Below are 23,439 nucleotides of genomic sequence, written 5' to 3' on the forward strand. Positions count from 1 at the left end.
AAAAGGACAGCAACTTGTCTGTTCCCCTTCCCCCAATTCCCCAGCGCTGTTCCCATCCCCCAATTCCCCAATAAAATGTTTAAAAAAAAAAAAAGAGTGTGAGCTCTGAGAACAGGGTCACTGGTTCAATTCCCAGCCTGAGCTGAGCTGCCACTGAGCTGCTAACAGGTGGCAGGATGGCTCAGCTAAAAACAAAACAAAACAAAAAAGAGAAATGGGCATTTCAAGACTAGAAAAAAAGGCTTTGATCTTTTAATATTTCTTAATAAGGAGACCTACAATAAAAATAGCAAAATAGCAACATTGATTAAATTTGAATGGTGGGTACATGAATTCTGCTAAGTTAGTTTTGGTCCTTTTTTATATGTTTTAAGCATTTCTTAACTTGAAAGAAACAAATCTTAAAAACTAAAAATAAAGAAGTTCTTATTACAATGGACACAGAAGTATGTACAGCAGCTAATTTCAATTTTAATGTTTCTCTAGTTTTGTAGTACATTAACTGATGTTCTGGCAATTAAGTATGACAGGTTGGATAAAACATATCTGGATGCAACAAAACACTTTATCCCAAATTTATGTGAATTCAAGAATAGGTCAAAATGAAGCTTTGGGAACTTTTCCTAAAACCAAAAAATTATAGCAGAGCATCACTAATTAGCTATTTTTTAATATAAGGATATAGCCAATAAAACTATGTTGATATATTTTGTCAAAACTTGACATAAAAAATATAAAGCACACACATAATATAAAATCTAAACATTTCAAGAAACTTAACAATGTTAATTTATATCTGTCCTACAATGTACAGTTTTCAGAGAACTTTTGGCTCCATTATTTCAGTTACAACACCAGAAACTATAACGTGCATATTCTGTAGGAAAATGATACACAAGTCATGACAGGCCAGCTGAAAAAGCTAGCTAGCCTTTGACACATTTTCAGTCATAGAAGGCTTTCTTCAGAGCCTTGAGTTAACTTGTTAAAATTGTTTAATATGATAATTGTATAAATGATAGTTGAATATATGGTTGTTTTCCTAGGAAATTTATTTGTATTTCTCTGCAAAGTTTAACTGACCATTTGTCAGCATCTGTGCCTCCACATTTGAACATTTAACCTTAATCTGAAAACAAATTATTAAAGAACATGAGGCAAATAAGGCTAAACAAGAATGTCATCTGATTATTGTAAAGATTCAAAATCGATGGAAAGGTGCTATATTTAAAATATACTTAAATAAATGAGGCGAATTCTAAACAACTTTTCAAAGAGACCCAAGTATTTGTTTTACAAACACACAGCTCAAAAGCCGGGAATTCTGTGGTACAGACTTCCACCACCACCCCCAATTCTGCCAACCCCTGCAGGCGACCAACAACTGCTGGCGTGTGGAATGTGCCCTTTGAACTGGACAAAAGCCTTCAGCCTTTTCAGAACTCTGCAAACAAAAACTGCCAAGTGCAATGATTTCTCTAATTTAACATAACGTCTCCCCTCTCCTTAACTTCCCTAGTGCTAGAGATTGCCCATTTATAAATGCACCAAAAGCAAAAAAAAGAATCATTCTTCCCAATTAAAATTAAATTTGTTTGTTTTAGAAGTATAATAGTTCAACCGAACATAATATGAAATTCAAGAGGCACCATATTCCCTTTTGTGTATACGTTTTAAGAGTTCTATTTCTAGAGACAAAATCAAAAATTAAATGGGATTAGTCTTTTTAATAATATGATGACTAAGAGCTTCAGCTTGAAATCTTTTTTACAAAAAGAGACAAATATAATTGCTGTTTCTATTTAATTCATTTACCAAAAAACTCATTAGAGTTAACTAGAATATGTACTTCCAAATAGGAATAGCTCTTGATATTCTAAAGAAAAGACAAAGTAAAAGATAAAATAAGTCTTATGATAGAGTTGCACAGATAGTTAAACTCACCTACTAGTTAAATGTTAGAATAGAGCAATCTCCTAGCCTAGATCCAACATACACTGCTTTTCTTCACTGAGTGTGTCCTTGACATTATGCATACCTGAGTATTTTCTTCCTTAAAGAGATAATATTAAACCCAGAACTGAAGAGTGAGTTTTATTTTTCATGTGCATTAACTCTTCCAATGGTTGGTATGTACTACTTCATTTGAAAATACTTTTAAGCTCTGTCTCTAAAATGAATTTATGAGGAGATAATACACCATCATTTATTCTACTTGAAAAAAATTATTATTCAGTAGAACTAGACATTACAGGAGATGCTATGAAAAGATAAGCCATTTGTTGTTGTTGTTCAAAAGAAGTTACCAAGTAAGCTAAAAGGAACAAGATACAAATGCGTAAAACATTGAAGTGTACAAATTTATTTATATATATATGATATATACACACACATATGATATATCATATACATTTGCCCTTTTTAATTAAAAGAAATTTGTTCATTTCATGTCCTATTTTACTGAATTTCAGCCTCATATCTTTTCTGAGAACTAGAGGCATCTCAGGGTGTTACAAATCAAGGCTAACCTTAACTGGCTTACAAGTTGAACCATCCCCCAGATATGTGTATCTTTTCTCTTTCTATCAAATCTTCTGTCAGTCAAGTCACTTCTCATTGATGCCATAAAAGCTTCTTTTACTAACTAGCTCATGAGTATTTTATCTTTTATTGATGCACGTATGTATTACATTCATATTTATTAAATAATGACCATGTAAGCAAAGGATAAAGACTCATGCGTTAAAACCAAACACGTGAAGGTTCAATTTCTGGCTCTGTCACTTAGTAACTGGACAAGCACTTAGCTTTTCTAAGTCTCTGGTACCTCTTCTGCAAAATGTATTCAGGTGACATAGAGGAAGCTGAAATTAACAACTTTGAGGCTCCGTGCCTCCCAGAGGGGCTGTGCTTGAACTGGGTCTTGAAGAACAGCAGGGGTTCATCTATCACATAAACAGAGGAGCACTTTCCAAACAAAGAAAAGAGAACATGCAAAGAGATGTGGAGAGCAACATATCTTTGGGGAGTCACTATACAGAGAAATCTGGACATATTTTAGGTTGTAGAAGATTAGGCTAAAGAAGGCTTATATGCATGTTATACTTTAACACTTAATTTGTATATATTAATTGACTAGGATAAAGTTTTTGAAAAAGAAACATGATTACTAAGTTTGAAATCTTAGGATCATCCTGACCAAAAGGTCCATTATCCATTAAGGTCCATGTGTCCATTATCAAGTCCTAGAGAAAGGACAACGTGGACAAAAGCCACAAGGCACAGAAGAACTCAAAGCCATCAATTAGTGAAGTTAGGCCAGAACAGGTGGAGTAAGAAAGAAGTCAGAAATAAGTTGACTAGATAAAGATGATGCTAGAGGGACAAGCATGGTCCAGTTCTTGCAGAGATTAGTAGACCACTCTGGAGTTGGTTTGGATTCTACCCTAAGTTCAAGGGAAAACAAATGCAAAATTTTAAGAAAAACATAAAAACCATCCAATCTTTATTTTTGAAGGTAAGTCTTGTACCTAGTGACTTAGAGGGGATGAAATGTATAAAGAATTGAGGAACACAGGCAGCCATTGCAGTGGTCCAAGGTTTTAGACTAGGGTAGTGTCAGCAGGATGTGGAGAGAGAAACACATTTGCAATCAGATTTGGGGGTTGAATTAATGGGACTAGGAAAGTGCAGCTGAGAAGGGAGGTGTCCAGGATGACCTGATATTCCTGACATAGGTAACTGAGTGTACACAGGCGTTTACTATTCACTAAGACAGAAAATGTCATTAAAAAACATACTTTTGATAGGTGAGACAAGAGTTGAAAATTAGCTTAATTTTGTATATGTATTTAGATGGATTCCTGTGCAACATCTAAATATAGACATCAAGAGACAGATCACAAACTCAGAAGAAATAGGAGGTAGGGACCCAGAGGTGGGAGTCCCAACAATAAAGTGGGAGTTAAAGCTTTGGGAATAAATGAGGACATCTAGAACAATGTACATACAGAGTGGGAAGATAAAGACTGAACTAGGAAAAGACCTAAATTTATGAGGTGGGCAAAGGAGACTCTGAAAAGGGCTAAGTGAGAGAACACGACATGAGAACATGAGATGATAGAAGGCGGAAGTAGTAGGCAGTGTTAACTATTTCAGGGAAGACAAGTGATTGAAACTGTCCTTTAGATTTAATAGCAACAACGTCACTGAGGGACTTGTAGTTAAGCAGTCTAATCACATGCAATTATATCTACTCTTCCCCGAAATACCAATGCAATGAAAATATAAGAATAAAACGTTATGAACTCATGACAAAGATCATAGCAAAAGAAGTGACATCCACTAAGACATGACAACACACTCCTATATGTAGTATGTGGTCTAGCATAAATCCTCAATGAAGGTTGTTCAAGGAATCAATCAGTACTTTGTTCATTCATTCAATACCCATCTTGTAGGAAAGGAAACTGGTTCGGGAATTTTTAAAAAAAAGGGGGGGTGCAGAGGAGAAATTACACAGGAGTTCCACCCCAGAAAAAACTCTCAAAACGAATGACAATGTTCCTGGGTCCCTCAGAGGGACTTAAACTAGTAGTATTTATAGTTCTAGACTCTTTAAAGGTAGACAGAACCCTAAGAACTCTAACACAGCGATAGGTTTTTCTTTTTTTTTCTTTTATAACTCAAAGGAATAATTTTTGGCTTAATGAACATAGATTGTTTTCTTCAAGCACAGCCTTAAAGGATGGTAACTGCTCAACCAATACACAGTCTTAATATTCATTCCAACATAGTCTTCCAAAGGCCGGCTCTTCAAGGCAAAAGACTAACATTCACATTGTAATAAAGTGTAAATAGACAATCTCCTTTTCTGAGAGAGAACATCAGAATCAATTCATTCACCATATACTTATTGAATGTGGACTGTGCACTAACACCACTCTAGGCAGTGGGAACACAGGGTTGAATAAGACATACGGGAGTTTATATAATACTGTGTGGAAATTATGGAGAGAAATAGGATGGTACCTTATGACCCTGATTCTTAAAATCTAATGGAAAAAAAGTTGATTTCAAGTGTTTGCATATAAACATTATATACATTAGCATTCATCTCTATAATGAAACTATTGAGAAATTATATTTCTTAAACCACATCAACTCATGATCTATATAGATTTAAATTCAAATATAACTAGATTTAAAATAAACCTGACAAATTCCATGTCAGATCACTTTAACTATGAGAAAAAATTAATAAATACTGGAATGCTACAGAAATACTATTTTAAAACTACACAACAAAACCAAAGCTGCCTTTTGCACAAGCATGATAATAACCAGATAAGTATAAAGGATTATGAAAAATTAAGCTGGAGAAATCCAAGATGATGGAGTAGATAAACATTGTGCCTGTGTCCTTCTGTAAACACATTAAAATTACAACTAAATTATAGAACAATAAATCTGGAGAAACATCAGAAATCTAGCAGAAAAGAAGTCCTATAACTAAAAATATAAAGAAGAAGCCACATCAAGACTGGTGGGAGTAGCAGAGATACAGAACAGGCCACAAACCTCCGTGTGGCAGTTGAGAATCAGGAGGGATATCAGAATCACAGAGGTTCCCCCAGAGGAGTGAGAGACCTCAGCCCCACACTGGCCTCCCCAGCCCAGAGTACTGGTACTGGGAAGAGGAGCCCCACAACATCTGGCTGTGAAGCTATAGAGTAATCTGACCATCGAGGTGACACAGCAGGTCACGAAAAACCCAATCGTCTTCATAAGTGGCCCTTGCACAGATTTACTTGGTCACAGGCACTCACCCTGGGCTCTGGCAGAGGGATGGTGACTTGGGGAGCATCAGATGTATATGGGCAGGAGGGGCAGACAAGTGTGTGGCTTCCAAGTAAGGTGGAGGACAGTCACCATTTTCCTTGTGAGGTGTCTTTCTCCTGTACAGCTTGCAGGTGGGTGCCATCTTTCCCGTTTTGAGCCCTCCCCACCATGGCCAAATCTGAATCTAATTGGTCTGGCGAGCTCTGCTCACTCCACCCTGCAGAGTCTCTGAGACCCCACCCCACCCAACTCACCTAACACTGGGGACACTTTCTGGTGAGCAGCCAGCCCCACCCACATTGCACTCATTCTGGGAAAACTATCAGAGTCCACAGGCCCCAGGTGGGCAGTAACTGGCCCCAGTGTGCTCTGAGAATTTTGTTGAGTCATTCCAGACTCAGCACTTGCACCAAACCAAAGTCTACATTAACCCAGTGACCACAACCCTTGCTACACTAATGACTCCCTGAGACCCTACCTAACACAACTTGTGTACCACACAAGGCTCTATCAGCAGCTCAACCTTAAGGGAAAAGCCCATAAAGGAAAGCCTATTAGACAATCATCAGACTTTTCAGCAGAAACTCTACAAGCTAGGAGGGACTGAAATCAAATATTCCAACTATTGAAAAAGAGGAATTACCAGGCCAAGAATAATATATCCAGTGAAGTTATCCTTTAGATATGAAGGCGGAATAAAGACCTTTCCAGACATATAGAAGCTGAGGGAATTTTCTACTGCAAGGCCTGCATTACAGGAAATACTGAAGGAGGTTATTCTATCTGAAATAAAAAGACAAAAGGATACAAAACCTTAAGCAAGACTAGTAACGAATGGCGGCGGGCTGAGTGGCTCAGCTGGTTAAGAGCTCGCTCAAGAGTGCGAGCTCTGAGCAACAGGGTCACCGGTTTGATTCACGGCCCAAGCTAAGCTGCCGCTGAGCTGCCAACAGGTGGCAGTATGGCTCAGCTAAAAAAAAAAAAAAAAACATTAGTAATGAGTGGACAGAAGCAGGAAATGGTAACCCCTACACAGAATAGGGCACTATACACTTAAACATTACATAAAGGGTAAAGATGATAAAAACATTAAAAAATCAAAACGAGAAGACAATTTACTAGATATCAACTCACAGTATAAATAGGGATAATTTGTGACAACAAAAACATAAAAGGGGAGGGAGTAAAGGTCTGAATTTGCAAAGGGGAAAGGGTATAAGAAGCACACTAAAGAAAAAGGATTACTGTATATATGAAACTTTCTTTTATGGAAACTTAATGGTAAACACTCAAAAAAAAAAATCCAGAACTGAGTCAAATGACATTAAAAAAAAGCAAACAAAGGAAAATAATCAAAGAATACCACCAAACTAAAATAACAGACAGAAACAAAAAGTCAAAGAAACAATGGAGACGCTGAGCTACCAAATACAAAAGATAAAGTAAAATGGCTATAGGAAACCCGCATATACCAATAATGCTTTATATAAATGTACCATTGAAACCTACATAATTTTACTAACTCACGTCACTCCAATAAATTTAATTTTTTTTAAATCTTAAAAAAAAAGAAAGAAAAGATAAATATAGATATGTCCACTATAGTACTCTTTGGAATAGTAAAATAATGGAAAACCACTAAAGTGTTCATCTACTGAGAAAGGGATTTTAAAATAACCATGCTTTATTCAATCCATGGACTACAGAGCAGTTAAAAATAATGAATTTTTACCCACCAAAATGGCAAAAATTTAAAAAGACAATCTCCATGTTGGCATGTTGTGGAGCAACATGAACTCCCATACACTGACGGTAGAAGGGCAAATTGGGACAACTACTTTAGAAGGCTGTGTGGCAGTGTCCATTAATGTTAACACTAACATACAGACACCAAGCTGACAGGATGGCATAGCTAGCCTATAATACAAAAATTCTACTCCTGGCTACACAGATATGCATAGTATGTAAAGGACATGTACAAGAATCTTCAGAGTAGTATTATTCCTAATAGCCAATACCATCAAAACAATTAAAATGCCCCAAAATAGAATGGAAATAAATGGTGGTATATTCATGTAATGAGATACTAGATAGTACTCAAGATACACACTTAACTACATACAATAACATGAAGAAAGCTCATGAACCTAATTGTAAGGAACAGAATCCATAAACAAAAGACTATACAAGATGTGATCAAAAACTAGAGTATTTAAATTTCAAAAAATTTATTACAGTACAAGACACATTGCTATTAATTCCCCTTAAAATACATCCCCTCATTTCGAACACATTTATCCCATCATCCTTGCCACTTTCTGAAGCAGTTCTGGAAGTCCTCTTTCATGAGTGTCTTTAGTTGTGATGTCATGGCTGCCTCGATGTCCTGAATCATTTTGACTTTGGGGAAGAGCCAGAAGTCACACAGTGCCAGATCCAGTGAATAAGGTGGATGAGGACACGCCATAATCTATTTATTTGACAGAAAATGCCATACCAGAAGTGATGTGTGACACAGAGTGTTGTCATGATGGAGGATGATTCACAACACACTTTAAAACACACTTTCTCTCAACCGTAGCTCACACCCAACTGACTGCACTGAACAAGCTGAAACTTGTCACACACTGTTACTAAGGTTCGACGCACCACTTCCCGTATTGACGATCCTACCTTTCTGCTGGATAGCACTCAGCAGCAACATTCACCACATTTTGTAATCATAATAAAAAGGCTCTGTGTCACACATCGCTTCTGGTATGACAATTTCTGTTCAATGAAAACATTATGGTGTGTCCTCAGTCCACCTTATTCACCGGATGTGGCACCATGTGATTTCTGGCTCTTCCCCAAAGTCAAAATGATTCAGGACATCGAGGCAGCCACGACAGCACAACTAAAGTCACTCATGAAAGAGGACTTCCAGAACTATTTCAGAAAGAGGCAAGAATGACAGGATAAGTGTGTTAGAAGTGAGGGGGGTGTTATTTTGAGGGAGATTAATGGCAATGTGTCTTTTACTGTAATCAATTTTTTTTATTTAAGCATTCACTGTATTGTTCAATCACACTTCGTATACTAAATGATTCCATTTATATAGTGTTCAAAAACAGACAAAACTACTCTATGTTATTAGATGTTAAAATATGGTTTCCCTGGTTGGGGGTTGGGAAAAGACAGTAACTGAAAGGTAGAAAAGGGATGGGAAGGCACATATTGAGCTGGATACTGATTACACATAGGTGTTCATTTTGTGAAAGTTCATCAAGTTTTCTAAATGCAACTGCAAAAAATCATAAATGTACAATATTTACTTCAAAAAAAGTTACTTTTTAAAAACCTAAGAAATTCAGACCTGTGTATATCAACATGAATAAATCCCCTAAACGTTATTTTGGAAAAAGAAATTTTCGGAAGGGTATAGTTCATATGATGTCACTTCTATAAATTTTAAAATCACAAAAAATAAAAGTGTAAGAATATAAATGCTACCTCAGTATAGTAAATATCTTCAGAGAGAGAAAAAGGGGTAAGATGAGAGCACATAGGTTTTACTATATTTATAGTGTTGTATTTCTTAAAAAGAAAAAGTGGGATCTGAAGAAATAAAACAAAATATTAACATATGTCAAATTTGCATATATGGGTACTTATTGTGCTATTTTCTGTATGTTTACAAAATTGTAAAATAAAAATCTTAAAGCTATCCCTTTGGATTCTAGAGTAAAGGGAATCTTTAAAATAATTTTCAGTGAAAAGCATTCTTAACCAATTTGCCCAGATCAGCAGATTAACAAATGCTTTTGTTACAGCTTCTCTGGGATGGCTGATGAGTATTTATTTTAGGTGAAGATTTGAGGTCTTAATACATTTACCACCTTTCAGACAAACCGACAATATATTCCATATATAGAAAAATAGCACAATCTTAATTGCAAAAAAAAATAATTAAGGCCTTTTAAGTTCTATAGCAATAAAATCGTTAAATATTTAAGAGAGTTCAGCAGAAATGACCGTTAGGTCATATCTATGGGGAATACATACCTTCCAACTACTCTTTAATACCTGAACCAAGACCACCTCATTGTTCCTTTGTTGTTCCACAAGACTATAATCAAAATGGAGCACGTAAGTAATAATGGTTGCAGGGGTAGAACTGCCAACTCTACAAAACCAAATCACAAAACACCCCTTAAAAAGGAGTTAATCAATCCAGGAATACTCAGTCCCTTGTCCCAGATATCACTCTGCATCATTAACTTGGAAGTGGACTCAATGGATAACTCACTGGCCCTTTAAAGACATTTGGTGATTACCACCTATCTATTTTATGTTTAACAAGAACTTTTTTGTCTTACCTATTTTGTTTTTAAAACCTGAGGAAGTATAGAGAAAACACAAGTTTTAACTATATAGTTTGCTTTTCATTTTTAATAATCACTGAAAACCATGAGGTGAGGATTGCATGATACTTAGCTGGATAGATTTTATCCTTGCACTTAAGCATTCTGTTTCTGTGTTACAAACTTCCCTTTAGTGTCTGAGAGCAGCTAATTCGTTATGACTTGGGGCATTCCTTCAGCAGTCACAAGACACAAACTCAGATAAGATATTTAGGCAAGATATACACTCTGCTTTTGCTAAAAAGCCTGCATCATTACAAAAGAACATGGAGTATTACATCTCATTTTGTTGAATTATTATTCTACAAAGATTCGAATCAGTTATGAAGACAGTTGTACAAAGCTGACTAGTGTCTTGCTATTTAGTGAAAACTAAATCACATGAACATCAATTTTCCAGAAAGATTCAACTCCTACCTTGCATTTTTGTCTTGTTAAAACTGACCCATCTCTTTTCAGACATTTAATAAATAAATAAAGCATCCTGTTTACCATATTCCCATACATTTTCTCAAGTTGATCGATGTACATCTTTTTGAACTGTAATCAAAACATAGTAGTGTATCATTCTCTGAAATACATGTTGAAGGAGGAAGAAAAAACTTCTATTGCCTTCTGAGTATTTGCTTTAAAAAGCATAAATATTCTTTAGATTTTCTATTAAGAATTTATAAACATTCCAGGTCGGGTAGGTTAACATAAAGTTACAGATATACTAAAGCACAAAAAATGTTTTTTTTAAATATTTCCATGTAGTGATAGAATCCATATTTCCTGAATTCCAGAACTATATGTTTTTCAGAAGAATTCTCTGCTTTGGAACTTAAGTAGAATAAATGACTATATATCGCACAGTGCTGTATATAACGTATGCATGTATGCATGTAAATACAGGGGGTGCCAAAAAAGTGTATACACATTTTAAGAGATGTTAAGATGCTATCTTAAAATGTGTATACATTTTTTGGCACCCTCTGTATACATATTCATATATAGATAGAGATATGGGACATTTAGAGAACAATATAGAGATGGATATATATATAGAGAGAGAGAGAGGGAGAGAAACAGAGATAAATATACATACATGTTCATATAAACATAAACATACAAACATACACACGTATTTATTTATATACACACACCCCTATATACAGAGAGATAAAGGGCAAGAGAGGGACCATAACCATTAGTTAAGGTACTTTTTTATGTTTGTTTATTTAACCTCATATTTATTTAACCTTATATAACCCTACAAGAAAAAAATGTTTTATGTGCAAAACTTATCCAAGATCAATTTTTCAAAAAACATATGTAGCAGAGCAAACATTTGAACACAGGTCTGTCAAATGCGTGCATTCACGCGCACACACACACACAAAGCAAAAATGAGTCTTCATTCCATGGTATGCTTAAAATAGGCTTTAGATAAATTCTAAGTATTGTTTTGTTCCTGTCTCTTCAATTGAGAGAAAAAATAATTTCTGGCATTATGAAGAAACATGTTTTTTAAATCAAAATCTGATTTTATTCCCCAAATTTCAATATGGCAAAGGAAAAGTTACTACAAAGATAATTCTTAGCTAAATACATTCAAAATGTAATTCTTTGGTAACCTGAGTTTTGTCCAAGACAAACCTAACTGTAAGCATTTTACAATACCAAGTTTTCAGAGAAACATACATACATACATACATACATACATACATAATAAATAAATGCAACAGTGACAGATGCATTCTCCCTAGACATGTGCGTGGAGCCTAGCTATATCCAGAGACTGAAGAGAGGGACATTTTTATATTTCATTTTTATGAATAATAAATTTCTGTTTTTGTTAATGTCAACCAGTTAAATAAGATTATAGTCACTCTATGGAAAATTAATCAATAGAATATGATAAGAAAGAAAGAAGAACATAAGGAGGAAAAAGAGAAAGGGAAGAAAAAGAAAAGCAAATTTTAAAAGGACTAGAAAAAAGTCCACATCAGGTATTTTTCAACTGAAATTATATTTGAACATTTCTATTGAAAGAAAGACTCCAAAAAGCATCTGTGTTTTTCATTTCTTTAATAACAGACTAATGTTAAAATTAATGAATTAAAGTACCACCTAAGTGAAAAAGTGTTTCTGGGGATGATAGGCAGCTGCATGAAATGTAGTAAAATTTAAGGTGAGAAGCTATAAATGGTTCAGTAAAGGTGAATAGTTCGCTACTTTAGAATGGATTGTGGTTAGATCATGAAAACATCTATGTTGAAATTCAAAACTGAAATATCTATCTTCAAGTAAAGGTAAGTTTATGCTAGGCAAATAATATACAGGTATTTTCCATCCTCTAAAACTCCCGTGTGCTCCACCTGTTCATGCTTCCCTCCCCGATACAAAGCCCTGGCCCCCACTGATCTTTTTACTGTCTCTATAATTTTGCCTTTTCCAGAATGTACAGGATGTAACCTTCTCTGATGGCTCCATTCACTCAGTGATATTCATTTAGGGTTACTCCATGCCTTCTTGTGACTTAATAGGTCATTTCTTTTTATCACTGAATAGCATCCTTTGTATGGATGTACCACAGTTTGTTTATCCATTTACCTATTGAAGGATATCCGGGTTGCTTCCAAGTTTGGACAGTTATGAACAAAGCTTCCATAAACATTCTTGCGCAAATTTTTGCATGGACATAAGTTTTCAGCTCATTTGGGTGACCACCCTAGAGCACAACTGCTGGACTGTATGATATATATTGTATTGTAGGTACGTTTAGCTTTGTAATAAACTGCCAAACTGTTCTCCAAAGTGATGGCATTGCTTTCCATTCCCACCAACAATAAATCGGTCCTTCCTGCTCCACATTACTGGCAGCATTTGGTGTCGCCTGCATTTGGGATTTTAGCCATTCTAATAGGTGTATATAGTAACTTAATTTGAAATTCCCTAATTAAATACATATTGAGCATCTTTTAATATGCTTATTTGCCATCTTTAGATCTTCTTTGATTAAATATTTTTTAATTGGGTTACATGTTTTCGTATTGTTGAGTTCTCTGTATATTTTGAATACAAGTCCTTTATCAGACATGTTTTACAAATATTTCTTCCAGTCTGTGATATGTCTTTTCATTCTCTTAACAGTGTCTTTCTCAGACCAGAAGTTTTTCATTTTAACAAAGTCCAACATCATTTTTTCTTTCATGGGTTGTGCTTCTGGTGTTTTATCTAAAAAGTCATCACCTAACACAAGGTTACTTAGACTTTCTCCTATCTTATATTGCAGCAGTTTTATAATTTTTCATTTTACACTTAGCTCATTGATCCACTTTGAATTCATTTTTGTAAAAGCTATAAACTTTGTGTCTAGATTTATGATTTTTACATATGGATGTCCAGTTGTCCCAGCACCATTGTTTGAAAAGGGTGTCATTCTCCACTAAATTCTTCTTTGTCAAAAATCAGTTGACTTATACTTGTGCAGGTCTATTTCTGGGCTCTCTATTCTGTTTCAATGATACATAAATTATTTCATCAATAACATATTGTCTTGATTACTGTAGCTTTATAAAATGTCTTGGAGTTGGAGAGTATCAATCTTCTGAATTTGTTATTCTTCAAAACTGTGTTCACTATTCTGGGTCTTTTGCCTTTCCATATAAACTTAAGAATCAGCTTATCAATGCTCACAAAATAATTTGCTGGGATTTGATTGGGGTTGTGTTTGGATTCACAGATCAAGTTAGGAATAACTGGCATCATAATCATATTGTGTATGCCTATCCATGGACATAGAATATCTCTCCATTTATTTAGATCTTTGATTTTCTTTCATCGGAATTTTGTAGCTTTCCTAGTATTGATGTTGTACATATTTTTTTAGATTTATACCTGTGTGTTCTTTTTTGGTGCTAATTTAATGGTATTGTAGTTTTAATTTCAACTCCCAGTTGTTCATTGCTGACATTTAGGAAAGCAGGTGACTTCTGTATATTAGTCTTGTTTTCTGCAATCTTGCTATAATTGTTTACTAGTTACAGGAGCTTCTCTTGGTTGATTCTTTGGGACTTTCTACATAGACAATCATGCCATATGCAAATAGACCATTGTGGTTTTTCCTTTCCAATCTGTATGCCTTTTATTTCCTTTTCTTATCTTACTTCCTTAGTTAGGACTTCCAGTATATTAAATAGGAGTGGTGAGAAGGGATATCCTTGCCTTGTTCTTGATTTTAGCAGAAAAGCATCTATTGGATTGTCAGAAAAGTCATGACATATTTTTTCTGTTTTTCATTGCAAAAATACATCATGACTTTTCCAACAACCCAATGGTTTCTCACCAATGGCTTTTCATAAAGCAAATATCCATGCAACCACCAGCCTGACGAATAAATAAAACATTGCTGACATACCAGAAGTTATGGGGATTTCCATTCCAATTTCTACAAGTTTACTATTTACTTTTGTTGTAGTCACTTCTTGCATCACAAAACACTAAAGTCTAGTTCTGGAACTTTATATAAAGAAATCATACAGTATTGTTATTTTGTGTCAAGGCTTTTTTACTCAACATTATGTTTATGAGATTCAAACATTTTATCATTGCTATACTTTAGCTATTATCATTGCTGTCCAGCAGAGGGACAGCAAAATTTTTCCGAGTGGCAATATTGTCCAATCCTTCAACCTCAATTCAATAAATGAATGTTCACTACTAACCCATCAAATTTAAATAACATTTTTAAGTTTCATCACACTTTTCAATAATAAAATTGAAGTTTTAAATGAAGAGCAATTGTTTCCCGTCAGTAAAAGTAATGATGTTTGTGGTCTTTCACTAAGGTGTTTCTATCTAGTTCAATGATAAAAGAAATTTGAACTGAACATCTAAGACCAAAACCAACAAAGTTTCTTTTCAATGCATAGTTTCTGCTAAATTCAAGAATCCTAACTCACAATTCTAGATTGTCAAGAATGGCCAGAGTGTTTTGTGGTTCTATCAGAAAGTTCCAAACAATGACATTAAACATCAACCTAGAAATTATGGAGATTTATCCCTGCAGACTACTATGTCACTGCAGATGCTATGTCAATAAGAATATCACCTTCAAAACCTGTAAAGATTCATATTTCAATTTTGGAGATAATAGGAGGAATGCATAATTTGGTTGTATTCAACTCTAATCAACATTAATTTTCTACTGCATAATTTGTACTTTTTTAAATCAAAACAATACTCTATCACTGAGTTATTTCAGTGAGGAATGAAAAAGAGTATCAATTGTTAAGTCAAAGGTCTGGCAGTTGAGTCATTACATTACATTTCAAGTGCCTTATCACAAGGATGATGCACCAAGTAACTTCCAGATAAAAGTGGTGATGACAAGAAATTGCTTTCCAAATAATTTTCCTAAAACAAATTTTGCCTTTAATTATTACTCTTTCTCCCAATTTCTGAACAGCAACTGAATTCTGTGTTTCTATATAACCATTAACACACTCTTTTAAGTTCTTCCTAACAGGAAATCTGTCTTTCCAGTACACTGAAATGACAAAATTTATATGTTTTTGTAGTAGATAATGAATATGAATTCAGTCCAATTCAGTTGCACCATACAAAGTAAAAAAAAGGATTCAATGTTTCTCATACTGGAAAGTAGATTTAAATAGAAATATAAAGATAGTCTTATTCTCAGATATGAAGAAAAAAATAAAAACCAAAGTTTAGGGCAAAAAGGGAGTATGATGGCACAATTACAGATATTAAATCAAAGGAAATTACCTTGTTTTTATCAGACTACTCTCAACATTCTTAACATTTCTCTGTCAGTATATAAAATTAAAATTAATCCATTTTGCATTAAATATTATTATTGCAAAACATCACCTTATATTACTAGTGAGAAAATTTTAACACAAAAAGAAATATAAAAGTTATCAACCAAAACATTATATATTTTATAGTGAAGAAAAAAATCCCAATAATATTGTCATCACATATTTTTCTGCTAATACCTGAATAGCCACAAAAAAACTGTTGTATGAAAAGTATAGAGTACAGACGACTTACATTTGGAGGGTTAGACTTTAATTCTCTCTTCCAGGATTGAGGAGTCTTATTCTTTGTGCTTACAATGCTCCTTTCTCCAGGGTATTCTTCTACTTCCAGAATAGGTCAGGACAAAGCTTCAACAGACTTCTATTATTTGTTTGATCTAGGGGGAAATTATACTTTTAATCAATTATTACAAAAATGCATCAAACTTTTTTCTCACTGTGCTTGGGGGTGGGGGCTTCTCATTATTTTCTGTTGGATCTGAGGTGAACAGAGAAAATAGGAATTGCCATTGTTGAATATTATAATAAATAAATCAAGTACTTTAAATTAACACCACTAAAAGAAACCCACATCTATCTTCTTTTTATGGCTAAGCAGCATAGTAAGAGAAAATTAATATTCAAAATTCAAATGACTACAAAAGCCTACTCAAATGTATTTTTAAAAGACTTTAACACAATTTTGCAAATCCATGAGTTTGAATGGACTGCAGAGACGATTAGGTATTAAATATTTTTACTCATTCATTTTAATGTCTTAGGGCTAAAGAATTACAGGATGATTAGAAAACTGTAAAGGAAAATCTATTTTTAAAACTTTAAATGGAATAATAAAAAAAATGATCATTTCGAGAGCATGAGACAGACCAGAAACAGATGGCAGAGGTCTGTAAGGCAGGGCAAGAAACCTGCAGCAAGAATTTCCAAGACGGCACAAAGGTGGGGAACTGCTATTCAAACAGGACACATTGGTCAAATTAGAGTACATTCTAAATTTGGTTTCATGCTAATTCTCTAACAGCTGTAAGACACAAAATGCAACATATCCTACCTTTACAAGGATACAAAACTGTGATGTATGATTGCCTGACCTTTTGGTACATACATTCATAATTTTAAGAGAATTAATTATAATACACAAATTTTATCAAATGTACATTTCTAATAATGGATATTATCTGCCTCATTAAAATGAAATATTAAGATAAATGTCTTCAACTTGTGCCATGCCCTGGACCACACCCTCCTGCCTTTCACTAAATAATAAATTAGAACATAGGGGGAGCATCTGGAGAAAAATTAGAAATAAAATATAGATGTTCTGGGGAAATGTGTCTGCTAGTACTTTAAAGCCAGTTTTTGCTCAGAACTTAAGACTTCTACCCTGCGATTATTATTTTTTTTATAGTTTGGTGAGAAAATGATAAACAAATGAAGTCAATCAATACCTGTATCAGAATAGCTAACTACAAAAAACAAAATATATATGGGCAAAAAAATACCACTCAAGTCATCAATCTGATCACAAATTGATACTTGTATAACTCCCTTCAGTGTTTACCTATTGCAAGTGGTGCTTGCGATCATTTGCCTGGAATACATCAAAATTATTTCAAAGTGAAATAAAAACACAAATTTGACTACCAAAAATTCAAGCTATTGAAGGAGAAACCTCATTCAAGACTACATTTTAGGATTATAGAAAATTATGTTTTCTTTTCAAAAGGTTCCACTAATCTTAGCCTAATTCAATAATCTTACTATTAAAATTTATCAACATGTACTTTCTATATGAGTATCTCCATAGGGCTTTCAAACATAGGTACTTCTACTTTTGTTTCTGGAACACAGGAATAGTCCTGCTATATTTTGGGTCAGTGAAGATCAATGAAAATTCCTTTAGGGAAGCCTTTTGAACTGACAAAGGATGAATGATTGACATCAGCAACAAATACTTTTTGTTGTCCTGGACTGGCATGCCATTTATAGCAATACCTATGCTAATTAATGCCATATATATCTCCCAGATGTGTCAGAGAAATATGCCAGACCCTTCACAGAATATAGCTTGAGTGTGGCTAAAATTACATTATAGATATGGAAATGCATCCTTTGTGATAAGGAACTGACCTCTCTCTCTCCCTCCCCTTCTCTCTATACACAGGCGTATACACCACACACACACACACACACACACACACACACACATACACACACACATACACACACACACACACACACACACACCAGACTATAATTTCTATAATAGAAAATGACCCACTTATATGTACAGTTACTGATACTTTAGCTTCTACATCAATGAAACATTTTTTTTTACAAAAAGCAAACGCTACCATACAAAGTCCAAATACACTATAATTCTAACCCTAAAAAATACAGTACATAATGAACTAAGGTACTTGTTGAAGTCTTCACAAACAACACTATCATCATGCCACTTTACAAGGTTACGCTGAAATTCTATTCCCAGATTCTCTCAACTACATGGGTAGACAAATGAAAACTATGTATTAATCATCATCTTTTCCCCATTCACTAGAACTTGGTACCTAGTGGGTACCAGTATTTTATTTAATAAACTGCTACATTCACTAAAGTCATCAAAATTATGTATAGCATTTTTGTCAATGAATTCAATATATACAAAGTATTTTTAATGTCGGCAACTAAAACCCATAGTCATTAAATCAGATACACAGGTAAATAACTCATCTCAGTATCTGACACATCGTTAGCATTCAATAAATGTGAACCGTAATCAGGCTGAGCGCTCATCCTGCATGGGCTGGTACTGTGGTTCATACTCAATGAAATTAGTCATAGCAATCCCTTACCTTTGCAAAAGTGTGCAAGTTTGGGTAATAACTTTATATATTCACCCAGGTATCACTGATTTATTATAAGTTATCATTTTATTATTTCCTTTTATCAACAAATTGGGTTTTTTTTGTTTTCTATGATGCTGTTACATGGAAAAAGTATATTGTAGAAATTAGAGTGAACAAGATTCTATTCTTTTTTTATGAGGTTTTTATTAAAAATATAGCTAACACACAATGCTGTAAGTTTCAGGGATAAACCATAGTTATTCGACATTTATACCTAAAGAAGTGATCACCATGATAAGTCCAGCAACCATCTGACACTGTACCACGCTACCACAATATTATTGATTATATTCCTTATGCTTACATTACATCCCCATGACTTATTCTTTTTCTACCTTGAAATTTGGGCCTCTTATTCCCCTTCACCTTTTCCCCCTCAGTATTATTTTATATAAATTTCAGGTACACAGCATAGTAGTTAGACATTTATATAATTTAAGAAGTGATCCCCCTGACTAGTCTAGTACCCATCTAGCACTATACATAGTTATTACCATATTATTGACTGTATTTCCTATGCTTTACTTCACATCCCCATGACCATTTTGTAACTACCAATTTCTACTTCTTAATCCCTTCACCTTTTTTACCGTCCCCAACCCCTCCTATCTATCACCCCAACAAATCTAGTACCCATCTGACACCATACATAGTTACAACAATATTACTGACTATATTCCTTATGCTATACCCTACATCCTCATGACTACTGTGTAACAGCAAATTTGTACTTCTTAATTCCATCCCCTTTTTTTACCCACAACCCCAAACCGCTCCCATCTGGTAACTATCAAAATATTCACTGTACCTATGAGTCTGTTTCTGTTTTGTTTGTTCATTCATTTTGTTCTTTAGGCTCCACATACAAGTGAAATCACATTTCATCTGTCTTTCTCTGTCTGACATACTTCACAGCAAAATAACTTCCAGGTCCATTCATGCCGCCACTGATGGCAAGAACTAATTCCCTTCAATGGCTGAGTAATAGTCCACTATATACATGTACCACCTCTTCTTTATCCATTCATCCATCAACAGACACCCAGGCTGCCTCCACATCTTGGCCATTGTAAACAATGCTGCAATGAAGATATGGATTCACTCGTCCCCTCAAAGTAGCGTTTTTGGTTTCTTCGAATAAATACACAGAAGTGGGATTACTGGATCATTCTTTGTCTCTTGTCATGACAGCCTTTGTTATAAAGTCTATTTTGTCTGGTATAAGTATTGCTACCCCCTTTTTTCTTTTTCCATTTCGTGAAATAACTTCTTTCCATTCCTTTATTTTTCATCTCTGTGTGTCTTTCAATCTGAAGTGAGTCACTTGGAGACAGCATTATGTAAGGGTTTTGTTTTCTTATCTATTCAGCTCTCCTGTCTTTTGATTAGAGCATTTAATCATTTACATTGAAAGTATATTTGTTGATGGATATGTAGCTATTGCCATTTTATTATTTATAACTTTAATCTTTTGTATTTTTTTCCCTTCTTAAAGAAGTCCCTCTAACATTCCTTGTAATGCTGGTTAAGTGGTGATGAACTCCTTTGGCTTTTTCTTGACTGGGAAGCTCTTTATTTGTCCTTCGACTCTAAATGATAGCTTTGTGGGGTAGAGTACCCTTTTGTTGTAGGTCCTTGCTTTTCATCACTTTGAATATTCTGTGCCAATCCCTTCTGGCCTGCAAAGCTTCTGTTGAGAAATCAGCTGACAGTCTTATGGGAGCTTCCTTGTAAGTGACTAATTGCCTTTCTCTTGCTGCTTTTAGGATTCTCTCTCTGTCTTTAACTTCGCCATTTTAATTACAATGTGTCTTGGTGTGGGGCTTGTTTGGGTTCCTCCTGTTTGGAACTCTCTGTGCTTCCTGGACTTGTATATCTATTTCCTTCACCAGGTTAAAAAGTTTTCAGTCATTATTTCTTCAAACAGGGTCTCAATTCCTTGTTTTTTCTCTTCACCTTCTGGTACCCCTCTGAAGTGAATGTTGTTACACTCGATGTTGTCCCAGAGGTCTCTTAAACTCTCCTCGTTTTTGTGGATTACTTTTTCTTTTCCTTTTTCACCTGCCCTGGGTGCTCCAGCAGTGTCCCTTGTGTGGGTTGTGTGTGATCTCCTGTTATAGTAGAGCCTTGACTGCTATTGGTATGTCAGTGGGTGGGGTTGACCCTCAGGCTGACGGGCTGTGGGGTTTGCCCATGTCACAGCCTATGGGCTGCTGTGTGAGGTGTTTACCCCACTGAATGGGAGTCCCCGCATTGGGCTCCAGTGCCTGTTGAGACTGCCCTTTGGGTGTGCCACTTATAGGGCTAATTAGGTGGTTCTCTGTTGTGGTCTGAAGACAACCTCCTAGTATGTTGGCTCTAGAGCCTCTTGGGAGGGGCTCCAGTGCAGGCCTAGGTCACCCACTGCCTGTGACCAGCCAAAGAGTACCTGGTAGGAGCTACAAAGCGATCCACAGTTGTTTGCTGCCTGTGCTAAAGATGGAAGCATGTGGGAGATTGTTTGCTGCCTGTGCTAAAGATGGAGGCATGTGGGAGAGGCCGCACTGTGAACTGAGGACATCTACCATCAGTATCAGACCTGGGGTAGCTCCAAAAAAACACCAGGACACCCCAAAGCCTGTTGCCACCTGCCAGCTCCTAAGGTTCAGCCACTGATAGAGCCTTGCATGGTACGAAAATTGGGTGAAACAGGGTCTCAGGGAGTCACTAGAGTGAAAAGAGTTGTGGTCACCAGGTTAACGTAGACTCTGGTTTAGTGCCAGTGCTGAGCCTGGAGTGACTCAGCAAAAGTCTCAGAGCAAACCCTGGCCAGTTGCCGCCTGCCTGGGACCCATGGACTCCAACAGTTTTCTGAGAATGAGTGCAATGTGGGCAGGGCTGGCTGCTCCCATGAAAGTGCCTCCAAAGTTGGGGGAGTTGGGTGGGGCAGGGCCCCAGTGGAGCTCACCAGACCAATCAGATTCAGATTTGTCCTGTGGTGGACAGTTCAATGCAGGAAAGATGGGATGGTACTCACTTGCTGGCTACATGGGAGGAAGACCCCACACAGGAAAAATGGTGACAGTCCTCCAGCTCTTGCTCCACAGCCACACAACTAAGTCTCTCCCCCATATGCCTCTGATGCCCCACAAGTCACCGTCCCTCTGCCAGAACCCAGGATGAGTGCCTAGGAGTGAGAGAGTCTGTGTGGCAGCCCCGTAAAGAGGACATTTGGGTTTCCCTCACCTTTCTGTGTCACCCGAATGGTCAGAATCCCCACTGTTTTTCTGCCAGATGATGTGGGAGCTCCTCTTCCTGGCACCAGTACTCTGGGCCGGGGAGCTTGGTGTGGGGCTGAGGTCTCTCCTCCAGGGGGAACCTCCATGGCCAAGATACCCCTCCTGATTTTCATCTGCCACACGGAGGTTTGGGGCCAGCCCCTTTGTTGTCTCCACCCCTCCTACCAGTCTCAACCTTGCTTCCTCTTTATATCCTTAGTTATAAAACTTCTGTTCAGCCAGACTTCTGATGGTTCTCCAGGTTGACTGTTCTAAAATTTAATTGTAAATGTACTGCGTTCACAGAAGGAAGCACACGGAGTTTTATCTAATTTTCCATCTTGGATCTCCTACTCAATATTCTATTATGTTAACATTAATAAATTCACATAGATGGTCAAGGGTTTACTAAATCCTCACATCACTGAAGCTAAACATTTTATCATCAGCATAGAAATCACCTCCTAGCTGACAAATCTATTGTGACTTCTTAATTATTGGTTTCTTTAGCTTCTCTAATTCATTTAGTTTATTTTTCACTCCCTCCTTCTTAAAACTCTCCCTGTGGCTTCCATGAAACCATTCTTTCTTGATTCCTCTCCTACCTCTCAGACATCCTTTTTAAAGTGTCTGCTAGTTCCTATTCTTACATATACCTCTTCAATATAGCTTACCCAAGACCTTTCTAGTCCTCTTTTTTTCTTAATATGCACTCTATTTCTTGCATCAACCACCATTTGTTGCAAATAATTCCTTAATAATTACATGCAGTCCATACATCTCTCCTGACCCGCAGGTTTAACATTCTTACTGAATATACAATTTATCTCATCTCCCTTTCTCTAGTTTTAATCCCCTCTAATCCATACTCCACAACACAACCTAAGCATAGTGTACATTTTTTCATTTGTTTGTTGGTTTTCTGAAATGTAAATCTGATAGTATTCTTTCCAGACCAAAGAAGCAAGGAGTAGTTAGGAGAAAGGGAAGTCCTACAGAGGACTCAAAGGCAACAACAGACAAGAGGGTAAGTCCAAACCCACTATAGTAATATCTCCTTTAAATCCAAGCATGTTTCACTTATAAAAATTGTTGCATTTAGTGGTTAGGTTTCAAGACAAATATTAATAGAAATAATATCATAAACATCAAATACATCAGAAGGATTACAAAATAAAATACCAAACATAAAAGTGTAAAG

General features: G+C 35.8%; 1 protein-coding gene across 1 annotated transcript in view; it reads right to left on the minus strand.

Moving 5' to 3' along the window:
• Nucleotides 1–23,439, minus strand: part of FOXP2 (forkhead box P2) — a 614,071-nt gene that overhangs the window by 515,665 nt on the left and 74,967 nt on the right. Inside the window, exon 3 of the mRNA XM_019624737.1 lies at nt 16,305–16,449. The gene's annotated coding sequence lies outside the window, so the exon portion shown is untranslated. The remainder of the gene's footprint in view (nt 1–16,304; nt 16,450–23,439) is intronic.

The sequence above is a fragment of the Hipposideros armiger genome, unplaced genomic scaffold, assembly GCF_001890085.2.
Source record: "Hipposideros armiger isolate ML-2016 unplaced genomic scaffold, ASM189008v1 scaffold_604, whole genome shotgun sequence".
Classification (NCBI taxonomy): domain Eukaryota; kingdom Metazoa; phylum Chordata; class Mammalia; order Chiroptera; family Hipposideridae; genus Hipposideros; species Hipposideros armiger.